This window comes from Vicia villosa, linkage group LG2 (genome assembly GCF_029867415.1).
Source record: "Vicia villosa cultivar HV-30 ecotype Madison, WI linkage group LG2, Vvil1.0, whole genome shotgun sequence".
Lineage (NCBI taxonomy): Eukaryota > Viridiplantae > Streptophyta > Magnoliopsida > Fabales > Fabaceae > Vicia > Vicia villosa.
In genome coordinates, this window is record NC_081181.1 from 141,422,443 (window position 1) to 141,434,650 (window position 12,208).

At 34.0% G+C, this 12,208-nt stretch overlaps 1 long non-coding RNA gene across 1 annotated transcript; it reads right to left on the bottom strand.

Annotated features, from left to right (window-relative positions):
* Positions 1-231: 231 nt before the first annotated feature.
* Positions 232-1,213, bottom strand: LOC131646930 (uncharacterized). The gene is made up of 2 exons (XR_009297680.1): positions 1,088-1,213; positions 232-490 (listed from the first exon to the last, which is right to left on the bottom strand). It is a non-coding gene; the product is annotated as an uncharacterized LOC131646930 (long non-coding RNA).
* Between the last annotated feature and the right edge of the window lie 10,995 nt (positions 1,214-12,208).

Below are 12,208 nucleotides of genomic sequence, written 5' to 3' on the forward strand. Positions count from 1 at the left end.
ATGATATCGTTTGTCCTCCAGAGATGGACGCTTATGTGAAAGATACGTGATGACATATGTAACACCCCAAATCTACCCCAAACGTTTATGCGGAAAAAATCAGAGTATAAAAATTCTCAACAGAATCAGGATGTCACACATTCAACATAAACATAAACCTGTCATGCTTTTTAAACTAATACATAACACTATCAGGATTGGAGTGAACAAACTCATAACATATATCTCAACTTCTGAATAACATAGTATTCATAGCATAACCCAAACTTAGGTTCAACATGCAACAGATTCACAATGATTCAACAATTAAGACATAGCATCTTTTAAGTCATAAAAAGCAACAATACAAACAACTCCTCAAATACATCATAAGGTTCAATAAGCAAATAACAACATCAAGCAAGTGTTCATTTCCCCCCAAGTGCTACGTATCAGAGCAATGACACCCAAAACTCGACTATAAGCGGAAACAGCTACTCATCTGGATTACCTGCACGTTACCCACGTGGAGGCAACATTCAAACAGAAAGGGTGAGATATCAAACTATATAAATAGGATTATGATAAATCATATATTAGGTAAGGAATATAAATGAATCACCGTTTCACACAACATCAACATAAACAACACAAAGAACATCATTAAAGAATAGTCTTGATATCAACACATCGACATCTTCAACAAATCAACACATAAGCATCACAATGCATAGACAACAACTTCAACCAACAACAACTAACAAAGACTCGAATGCGACTCAACTATGCATATAATCCACCTTTTTCTAAGCTACAGACAAAAATAAAAGAAACAAATGTGCATGACATAGGAGCAACTAGGGACACACATCTCCAAACTACAAGAGGCACACGCCTCTTTTTGCAAATGAACAGCCCTCGCTCAGCTTCTACTTCGTTGAAAATTCCAGATTCATTATGAGAATAAATTAACAGCAATACTTCCCATAAAAATGATTTTGCAATCTCAAACAGAAAATAAAATTAACCCACACAATGATTAATCTATACCCTAAACCCACATAAAATTCATCATATACCCATTTAGGTAGTAAGAATCCCCCCTTACCTTGGATTGAGTGCAGCTCTAAGAAGATTCAATTGAGAATTGGAGAAAAAATGCACTTTAGAGCAACACTTTGGGTCTCCTCTTCAAACCCTAACCCCTCTTTTCATTAACTCTCTCGGTTTCCTCCTTCCTCTCTCTTACTTCTCTTACTGCTAACACTAGTATTCTACTTCAATTTTAAAAAAAGGACTATATGCTAATCATTCAATATACAAATGGGCCTAACAAAATATACCCCCTTAATACTTAGAGATGTCATTAATTAAGCCCAATATTATTTCCACACTTAATATAAAAATAATACTTCCACTTAAACTCTATTAAAATAAAATCCGATTATTTTAATATACCGAGTTATACTCAGTGTCTCATATTACCGGTCTAAACTTAATTACTCAGAAAATTCTCAAAACGCTAAATATTAACTCATTAATATTTATAATACTAAAAATATTAAAATTATCGATTAAATGTCGACCCGCTATCCCGAACTAATACCGACTAAAACGCCCCAAAACGCAAAAATTTCAGAAAACATCCCAAATGTCTAAATTAAGCAAATAATTATTTTTCCGGGCGTTACAACATAGATGAGTATCATAGGTTGAGTATAACGGGTTGGTAAGTGTATGTTTGTGAAGAGTGAATATATTTACATTCCTGATAAGTTCTTTCTCTTCTAAGAATGTGTTTATTCTTTTCCTGTCTATATCTTTGTTTACTTTTTGCTCATTCAAACCCAAGCTCGAAACTGTAGAAAATGTTGAATGGCATCTCTCCATCTCTGTGGACGATAATTCCCGGATCAATATTTCCAAATATTTTTTTGTTGCTTGCCCTATACTGCATTCAACAAAATGGCGTCGTTGCCGGGGATGGTTGTAATTGCATCACAATAGTTTTCGTGGTTTTGAGCTTTGTATATATCGTATATATTGTATAGTTTCACTTGTATATTTTCACTTGTATATGTTTACTTGTTTACATTCACAAATTTTTCCTTTTTCTATAATAATAGTTGTTTGTGTTCCATACTTGTGCATATGTGTTTGTTTGTGTATATAGTTGTATATTTTCATTTTTATGTTCGTATAGTCGTTGTATATATTTGTGCCTGTAACGTTTGTTAAGTGGTTGGTTAGGACACTTTCTTTAGGCTTGTGCGGTGAGACGTCACCATGACATGATAGGAGGAAGCTACTTTCCAAACACCGAAACAATAACGGCGTCGAGCTAACGACGTAAAACAAGCGCTTGTTGGGAGGCACCCCAACGGTTGTAAATGTTGTTTATAATTAGGATTAAGAAGTATTTAGGTGAAGTGGAGGAAAATTGGAACAGTTGTTTCTGTTTTGATTTTTTAGGTTTTTCTGTCATCCGCTAAGCGAGCCTAGCTCCGCTAAGCGATGACAGTAAAATTTTGTTTTCTTGCTTAGTATCAGTGGGATTCCTATTCCACTTGGTTCACTCCTTTTTCCCACTCTCACCAAGGCTAATTAGTAGTATATACTAGTTTTGTTTTTCTAATTCTTTTGTTGGTTGTTTGGATTCAAATTTTGTTCGGTAATCGAAGATTTTTGAGGTGATTTTCCAAAGCTTGAGTGTTTCAACTTACGGATGTATGGTAGAATATTGTTTTTGAAGTTGTATCATTCAAGGTATTCATTTATCGCTTTCTATAGCATAACATGTTTAGGAAAATTTTCATTTGTACAATTACCATACCATTCATTCTTTTGCATTACTTGCTTATTGATTGAATCACTTTAGTTCCCAAACCATAAATGTGAGGAAGCTTTCCATTGTTCATATATGCTGGAGGCCACAATCTTTGTTTTAACTAGATTTTATTATGCTTAATCTTTTGTTTATGTTGATTTTATGAAAGCATGAAAAGAATCAAGGCATTTTATTTCATTTTGAGCACAACCACCATAACCAAATAGTTAAATTCACCTTGTGAGTGTGTGATCATTTGTTAACCCTTTTGAGCCTTTTTGTCAATGTCCATGTTTCTTTTTGCTAAATGCTTATCTTTGAGTGTTTAGTTCTCATTTTTGCATGGATGATTGATTCTTTGTTTTCTTGAACCCTCAACCATGATTTTTGGTATGAATTCTTACCTTGCCTTAGAAAGTAGGGAGTATTCACAAGATGATGTGGTTGAATTCAAGTTGGGGAGAAAAATAGTTGTGCACTTATTTGGTTGTTGCTATGAAATTGAAAAGAAAAGAAAAAAAATGTGAAAAGAAAAGAAAAAAAAAAGAGAAAAAGTTTTGAAAAAGAAAAAGAAAAGAGAAATGAATAATTGTGCTAATAAGTATTGTGATTGGTTTGAGAAACTTGTGGTTATGGAAGAAGTTTAATCGAGGTTTTGTTGTTTGAATCTTTGGTGGATTGTTCACTCCCTTAGGTTTAGGCAAGTTTTTGTTTCGATTAGCCTTAGGACTTATCCCTTGTTTGTTAACCAAGCCACATTACAACCTTGAAAAGTCCTTGTGATTCTTGCTTTTGTATCTTCAATGTGATTTTTGGATGAATGCATAATTTAACCTTTTGTGTTGCAAGATTGTTGGATGAGTGTTAAAAGTCCTTCACCTTTGTGTGTTCTTCATCCATTGATGAAATTTTGCTATGTGTGATTCATGAGATAGCATGTATTGGTTTAGAATGTTTTGCATGACTTTTGTACTTAGGATTAGTTTCATTTACATGTTGTCGTTGTAGTATAGTGGTAAGTATTTACATTGTTTATACGTTTTTGTATTGAGCCATACATTTGTTTTTGGTTTTCAAAACTTGTTGATTCACAATTCTTTGGTTTATTACTTTTGATTCTTTGATTTATTTGACATTGTTTGAGGACAAACAAAGTTTCAAGTTGGGGAGAGTTTGATAAGTGTCAAAATGTACTTATTTTGTGTATGTAAATAGTGGCACTTATCGATACTTTTGTTAATACCGTTTGAATAATTCCCCGTTTTGTGTATAAATACGTATACTTTGTGAATAGTTGTATTTCCATATACTTTTATACCATTTGATAGTTTTTCCTGTGTTTTGTAGGTAGTTATGCATATTGGAGCCTTGAGGAATAAAGTGTCAAAGGCACGGCTTCGATTTCGCAGTTTTGGTGCAAGCCCGCTTAGCCACCGTCAAGCGGACTTCCATAGGCTCAAAATAAGGATGACCAAAATCATCATTTTGGTTTCCATTCATTCATTATTGGATAGAGCATTGAATAAGTTTTCCAACGCTTCGAACCGGGCGCAATTCAGAGTTACGGTTCTCAGCCGCTAAGCGGGATCCCTCCGCTAAGCGGACCTGCTAAGACAGCAGCTCGTTAAAAGGGGCCAAAAACATAATTTTTAGGTTATGTTTTGGGGTAATTGTTCCCAAATCATCAAACCTTCATTCTTAGGGTAGATTAGCTTAGAAAACAACTTCGGAGGTTGCATACGGATGATCGGGGGTGGATTGAGCGTCGAACGGAGCTGACAAACCGGGAGATTTTTGGTTCATTTCTCTTCTTCTTTGTGTATTTCTCTTTGGTTGGGTTTTGTTTGTATATTTACTTGAATCTTATGTATATTTACCGATTATAATGTTATGTTTAACTTGCTTTACAAATCTTTGTTGATGTTGTTCTGGATTTTTGCTCTATGCTGGGGATTTGGGCTGCTTTAGAGATAAACTTCTCGAATCCTTATCTAGGATGATAATCTGTTGGTTCTGAACTCTAGAGATAGATTTAGAGCTAGCATTCACTGTTTGTATCTGTTCTTAATGCTTTCGTGTTTGAGCGGCGCGCGAGAGATCGCCGACGCGAGAATACGGATGTTCTCGCGACTTCGCGTTAGAGATAACCTTAGTTGTGAGATGATCTCGTTTGTGCTCCAGAGATGGACGCTTATGTGAGAGATACGTGATGACATAGATGAGTATCGTAGGTTGAGTATAACGGGTTGGTAAGTGTATGTTTGTGAAGAGTGAATATATTTACATTCCTGATAAGTTCTTTCTCTTCTAAGAATGTGTTTATTCTTTTCCTGTCTATATCTTTGCCCTATACTGCATTCAACAACAAGCTTCCACTTGAAAATAATTTTCAAAGAGGAAAGGTATGTGCAAAACTTTTCATAACTAAATTTGTGTTGATCAAGTGACTTCAAACACAAGAGGGAGTATGAATTGTGATATTCTGGAAACGAATTTCTGGAGACGACATTTTGTGTTTGTTGTTTATTTCTTTTTAATTATCTCTCTCTTACTCACTCTCTCTCTCTCTAAATGTGGTAATGATACTACTTTCTGAAAGTTTATGTTCTTCGCTATAGTTTCTTTTTTAACATAATAACATTTTGATGTGTATTGTTCATGTTTTATTCAGATTTGTGTTAATAAATTTGTGTAGTTACAAACTCATTATTAGGTTGTTGACATGCTTTAGGTTTTGGTGTTGCTAAAGGAAGTAAATGACAACATACACTAACAGAAGGAAATTCTTTTATTCATTAAAAAGCCATTACATTCTTTTATTCATCCCTTCAAACTTTTGAACCTTTGAAGCTTCCTCAAACGTCTGTTTCTCTTCCTTTGCTTGTTTCTTTATCAGTTTGGCAATCTCCTTCTTAAAATCCTTTTTTCATCCTTATATTATTTACGTATACCCATTTTAGCTTTAATATGGTCTAGATGTTTACATTTACTCATTTTATAAGAAATCTGCCTTAAAGACTATGCATCAAGAATCTGACTTTAACTATCTTGAAGACAATGCATAGATTCTCTCTGTTTCTATTTATGCAAACATTTATTTATATTTTTACTTAGATTCCCTCTTATCTCTGTTTATCTTATATGTATACGTTATTGTGCCTACTTCGTATGAAGAACATCAAGAAGGAATATGGGAAAATTAAAAAGTAAGTATTTTATAGGAAAAATAATCTTTTTGGGCCTTTAACTTTACCTCTAGGTCCATTGTGGTCCCTCAAATTTAATCCTTTAATTGTTCAAACAGGGTCACGTTAGTCCTTTTTGTTTGCTCTGTTAGTCAAAGTCAAAATAGAAGAACACTTGGCATACACCTGGCGCTGACGTGACATAAGATCATTATCAAATTAACCAAAATTCCAAGAAAAATTCCAAAATTTTGCATTCACCAAGGATTGAACCATGATCACATTGGTTGCAAAGCATAATACTTTACCACTTGTCCACCTTTCCCTTTTTTGATATAATTTACACATTAAATATAATTGTAATCTTAATTTTTATTCATATTCACAATGGCCAAGAGAACATCCTGTAGCTACTTCATCTCTTTCCAAACGATACAATATCACCATTTTCTCCATGTAAATGAATTTCTCCTTCACAATATTCACTTGCTGGGTATTTTTTACGTCATTCCTTATTCTCCAGTTAAGCAAAATATGTTTGGCCAACCAACTTATAAAAAACCTCCGTATATTACGATTGCATATTTCGGGTACCATACATACAAAACTTCTCTTACAACTCACAACTGCATTTCAAGTGCGTGGATGAGACATTATTTTATATAAAAGCAAAGTATCCATTTTAGCTATTGCTGGAGACAAGGATCTGAAGTCGTGGAAGGTATTTTTCATATCCTAGTTGTAGATATTTTATTTTCATACCAGTAAGATCCCATAATCTTTGAAGTAGAAAGATGAAAGCTTCATGGAGAATGAATATGGATGCAAAGGGTTAAGGGTTTATAGATCCAAAATAATATATGTACTATTTTTTATTTTAGTTTTTTTATTTCGATTTCAGATCCAAAATAATTTTGATTTCGATTATAGTTTTTTATTTCGATTTCAGTTTCATTTTTTGATTTCAAATTTAGTGTCGATTTTCGTTTCAAGGTTTCGATTTCTCCATTGTTTTGAAAGTTTCGTTAATTGGGGAATGATGATGAAGATGATTCCATTGAAGAATACAAAGATTTAAGGAAAAATGAAATGTTAATGTATATGATCATTTGTATATTAATTAATCAAGGGGTGAAGGGGTCCCTTAATTTTTGAATTTTCTTGGAATTTAATGACCTTGATGGTGAACACATGCCACGTCAGATGCCACACGTGCAAACAGATGCCACATCGGATGCCACACAAGCAAAAATAAATGTTGTTTTTGAAAATTGGAAGGAAAGGACTTAAATGGAATTATTTGAAGTCTTAAGGGACTACAATGGTCCTTTTAAAAATTAAGGGACCAAACGGACATCGAAGTAAAGATAAGGGATTAAAAAAAGTATTTTTCCTATTTTATATTCTTCATTCATAATTTATTGTAAGTTATAATTTCTAAGGTTATTCACTCACAACTATTTTTATTTGGAATTATAGGTGTTTATTTGTATGTTGTTGATGGTGTTTGTGTTGTTTGTTAATAAATGGTATTTCACGTGCAGCTAGCTAGTGGTTATGGGTCTCTACTTACCATTGATGTTGCTGGAAATACTTATCAGTAAACATGGATCTAAGATAGTTGCGAACTTTTGTTCGTTATGGAAATATTATATGAGTCTTTCATATAATAATTCCATAGAGAATACATGCTTTCAATTCTTCATAGCTTCCAGGAACGGTTAGTTATCAAGTTCTCCCCATCTATCTTAATTATTTGATGTTTTGTAAGTGAATTTGTAATATTATATGTGATTGCTTGTTTCACTAACCACTCATTGAATGTGCATTCATTTAAATAGATTTTTGAGTTAATAATCATAAAAAAAATAAATTATTCGTGAAAACCAACACGGACAATCCAATGTTTTTTTGAATTCCATCCATATTGAAAATCATAATTTCCTCTTTATCCTATAGATCTTGATTCAATGCCATAAATTCTTCAAAGCAATGTTGATAAATGGATGACAGTCTGAGTCTTTCATACAAATCTTGATGTTTGAATATAAACTAGAAAAGAAAAGGAAATCAAATTTTGTGTGAAAGAATTATAAGACATCCATTCATCAATATTACTTTGAATAATTTGGAGTTAAATCAAATTCTAAGGGTTAATGAGGAAATCATTAATTACAATATGCGTGCAGTTCGAAAAACATTGGATCGTTTAAGTTATCTTTCAAGAATAATTTAATTTTTCAAATTATCATCTTAAAAATCTATTTGAATTGTTGTATATGATTAATGAGTGACAAGAAAAAATAAGCAATTTAATATTTTATAATAAACTCTTATATATACCACAACGGTTTTGATATATACTTGTAGTGTAATATAATTTTTTTTAAGCATTTTGATTTTGGTTGCAGTTGGGTATCGAACCCATGACCTGCATTTATGACGAAAATCATTTAAGCTAATTGTTCTGATAGGTAGTGCGTGTAACGACCGTTTGTCTTTAATTATTTACTTATGTATGTTATGTGAATTAATTGTGAACTGTGTGATATATTTAATTATTATGTGTTAATTATTTGCTTATGTGCTCTTTGTGTGATTCATTGAGTTTTTTTATAGTAAATAACATGAGTTAGTGAGTTAGACGAGTTATTGGGCCTAAGTGGACATTAGTAAGTGGGGAGTGTTAATTAGAGCCCATTAGAAATTAGAAAGTTAGTAAGAGTTTCACAAAACAAGGGTTTTAGAGAAAATAGAAATTAGAAGCTCAATTGGGGATTTTTGTGAAAGAAGAAAAGAGAGAAGAGAAGAGGAGAATCTCAAGGTTGAAGATAGAGTTGGCTTCAATCCAAAACCTAAGTTAAGGGTGAGATTCTTTCATGCTAAAGGCATGTATGATGATGTTTAGGGTGGATTGGATTGTATGATTGAACCATGGATTATCTTTGTGTAGAAATGTTAGGGTTTATGAACAAAATGCATGAATTTGTGTTTGGAATGAGTTTTGACAGAAGAAAGAGTGATTATGCAGGTCTGTTGCTGTTATTGTTTTTTTGCAAAATCGGGCTCCCGCTAAGCGGGCGTGGGTCCACTAAGCGGATGTTGTTTTATCTGGAAAAATAAATAGGCTCGCTAAGCGGAGCCAGTCCGCTAAGCGGAGCCTGTTTCGTAAAAAGCTTCTGCCACACGCCGCTTGAAGCGCGATTATTGAATTTTAGGAGCATAAGCGCGCTAGTGGGCCGCTAAGCGGATCCTGTTTCACAAAACTTATCCAAACTTCTAAATAATGCATCTTTTGATCCGTAATTTGTTTTTAAGTTCCGTTTAAACCTCCGTGAAGCTATAATAATTGTCTATCTAATGAATATGAATTGAAAACCTTTGATTATCTTATTGAACCTTTTCTTGAATCATATTGTTTGTTGTAGTGATTGTCATTGTGAAGTGATATATTGTTGTATGATGTTACAACATAGTGACGTGACTGTGACGTGATGATTTACTATAAAAGTAATGATGTTTAATCGGTGTTGGTGATTTGTTGTATATGTTGTGTTGTATGGATGTTGCATTCATCGAGTCACATCCATTGCATAAAAGAGACGTGGCCTTAATGGCAAAAGAGACGTGGCCTTAATGGTAACTAGTGATGTGTGCCCAATGGCAACTCTTTAGACGTGGGAGTTTTACTCCAAATGGTACCACATGCATTCGCATAAGTCGAGTCACATGTGAATTGCATTGAATCTTATTTAATTATATTCGTTGTGATGTGATAACTAGATGATGAATTGTTTGTCGTGTTCTGTTGAAACCTTATTTGTAAATTGCATATATTGTCATGGTCGATTGTTGAGATGGTTTCCGTTTTGTAAGTTGATAACGTGATGTAATTTATTGTATTGAGTGTTGTGATGAGAAGTGGTGACCAATGTATGATCTTTACATGCTTTGAATATTATCATATGTTTCTTTATAATGAATGATATCCCAGCCCTTCTGTTTGAATGTTACCCGTTGTTGGTAACGTGCAGGTAACGACGTAGAGTAGCCGCTTAATCGTTAGCTCGAGTCGGTGTGTCTATGCTCTGATACGTGTGTCATACCCCAAAATTTGCCCTCCTCTGTTCATCTTCAATGGCTCAAGGTTCAAGGGTTTATTCAAGCGACATGCTCCTAATCGAGGGCCTCTAAAAAGTAGGGTTTGCAGTTTATCAAAGGATTTTGAATCTCTGAGGCCTCAAATGGATCTCAAGGTGTCACATATGTATCAAAGCATATCCATGTCAAAAGTCAAGCTTCAAATCCAAGGATTGCTCACTCAATGACTCAGATGACCAATAATCAGCTATGCTGACCTAAAAGTCAACTATAGTCAAAATACAGTCAAACTTCAAGATTTTTGGTCAACATCAAGTATGTGAGGTTATATCCATCATTTGATCAAAGGTTGATCATGATCCGTTAATAAAGACTCAGAAATGAACAAAGTCAAAAGGTTCAAATTAAGGGTTTTTTATAGGAAAAGTCAACTCAACTTTTACTGGTCATAACTTCCACATGGAGTATCAGAAATTTCTCACTCAAAGCCTATTATGAAGGAAATTGGATTCTCTACAACTTTGTCTCTCACAAGCCAAGGCCAGAAATGCTTCATTTGAGAGATATGGTCAAAAAGATTATAGGTCCTTTTCAAAGGTCAACTGAAAGCAGTTTTTTGTCAAAGGGCGTATCATCAAGATAAAATCCCCAAATGAAAAATATGTTCCAAAGTGGTTTGTAGAGGACATTTTGAGGTTTCCAAAAAGTCCTAGAACGTCTTCATATGACAAATATTGAAGGAGTTATGTCTTGTTAAAGTTGGCAAAATTTGAAGGAATGTATGAAGGAGAAATTGACTAACTTTGAAAATTCTCTAAATGGGCCCTTATTTCCTTAATCGAACTTGATTCTAATAAGCCCCTTGGCTCAATCCCATGCCATGTTATTATTTACTTAATTAAATTTGATTTTAATTCATTTTAAATTGAATTTAATTAAGATAAATAATAGAAAATCAAAGATTTAATTTTAGGACTATTTTGTGATGAAAATATCAAGATGATATCACTATAATTGAATCCAAATTCGTGCACAAGCTTTAAGGGCAAGAAAAAAGCAATTTTGGAAAGATTTGATAAAAATTTCAATCAAATATCTTCACATCAATGGGCAATATTTTGGAAGGGATTGGAGAATGTTTGCTGCATAATTCTTGACCTAAATTCACCCTGTATATAAGGATAAATTTTTCAGATCGAGAAGGAGGGGGAGGAGGAAAGACTCTGCCTCCAAAACCGAAAAAAACTCAAGGTAAAAGAAAAATCGAATTCAAGTTTTGGGGCCAACTCAAGGAGTCTTAACGATTCAAACACTTCTCTGACATATAACAGAAGGATTTGCATTGATCCTCCAAGGTTGCAGCATCAAGAATCACGTCGTATTGGCCACGGTTTGTTCAAGCAAAATTTACGTTCGTTTTCCTAGATTTAGCGTGCCTAAATGCCTTTTGGCTTGATATTATTGATTGGTACAAGGTCTAGATCGTTTCTGGGTTGGTAATTGGTTCTTTGCATGCTTATATGACAATCCGCCATTATTGAGTTTTAGGGTTTTATTTTGGGTTTTTCTGGTACAGGATAAATTAGTCAAAATTATGGGCATGGTTGGAGTCGCAAGGGTGATATGAATTTAGCCATGGATTCATTTTTTATTTTCATGCTTGTTTGAGGCCTTTGTGTAAATCACAGGTGTAGTATCTTTTAGTTTTTATAGCTGATTTTCTGAAAAGCGCTGCAAAAGGTATTAGCAAGTTGCAAAGAAGAAGATGATGAGGTGTGAGCATTCTGTTGGTCCAATTTGAAAATAATGGGGGACGCGCGCGATTTTTTGTTCCCAGGTCATGTTGCTTCGTTTTTCCTATATATTATTTAGCACTTACGTTACTTACAGTAAAGCAAATGTGGATGGTTGGCAAAAGGAGTGGCTAGCGACTGAAGACATGCTGGTTCGAATCCCAGCTCCTGCATCTATTTTTTTGAATTAGTACACTCCTTGATTCCATGTGCGCGCCAGCAAAAGGCATATGGTGTACCTCAGCTATGAACCGTAAGATTCACATCAAGGCAAATCCAACGCCCACAGGATTGGAGGCGCATCATGGAGCCTCGCAGACCAC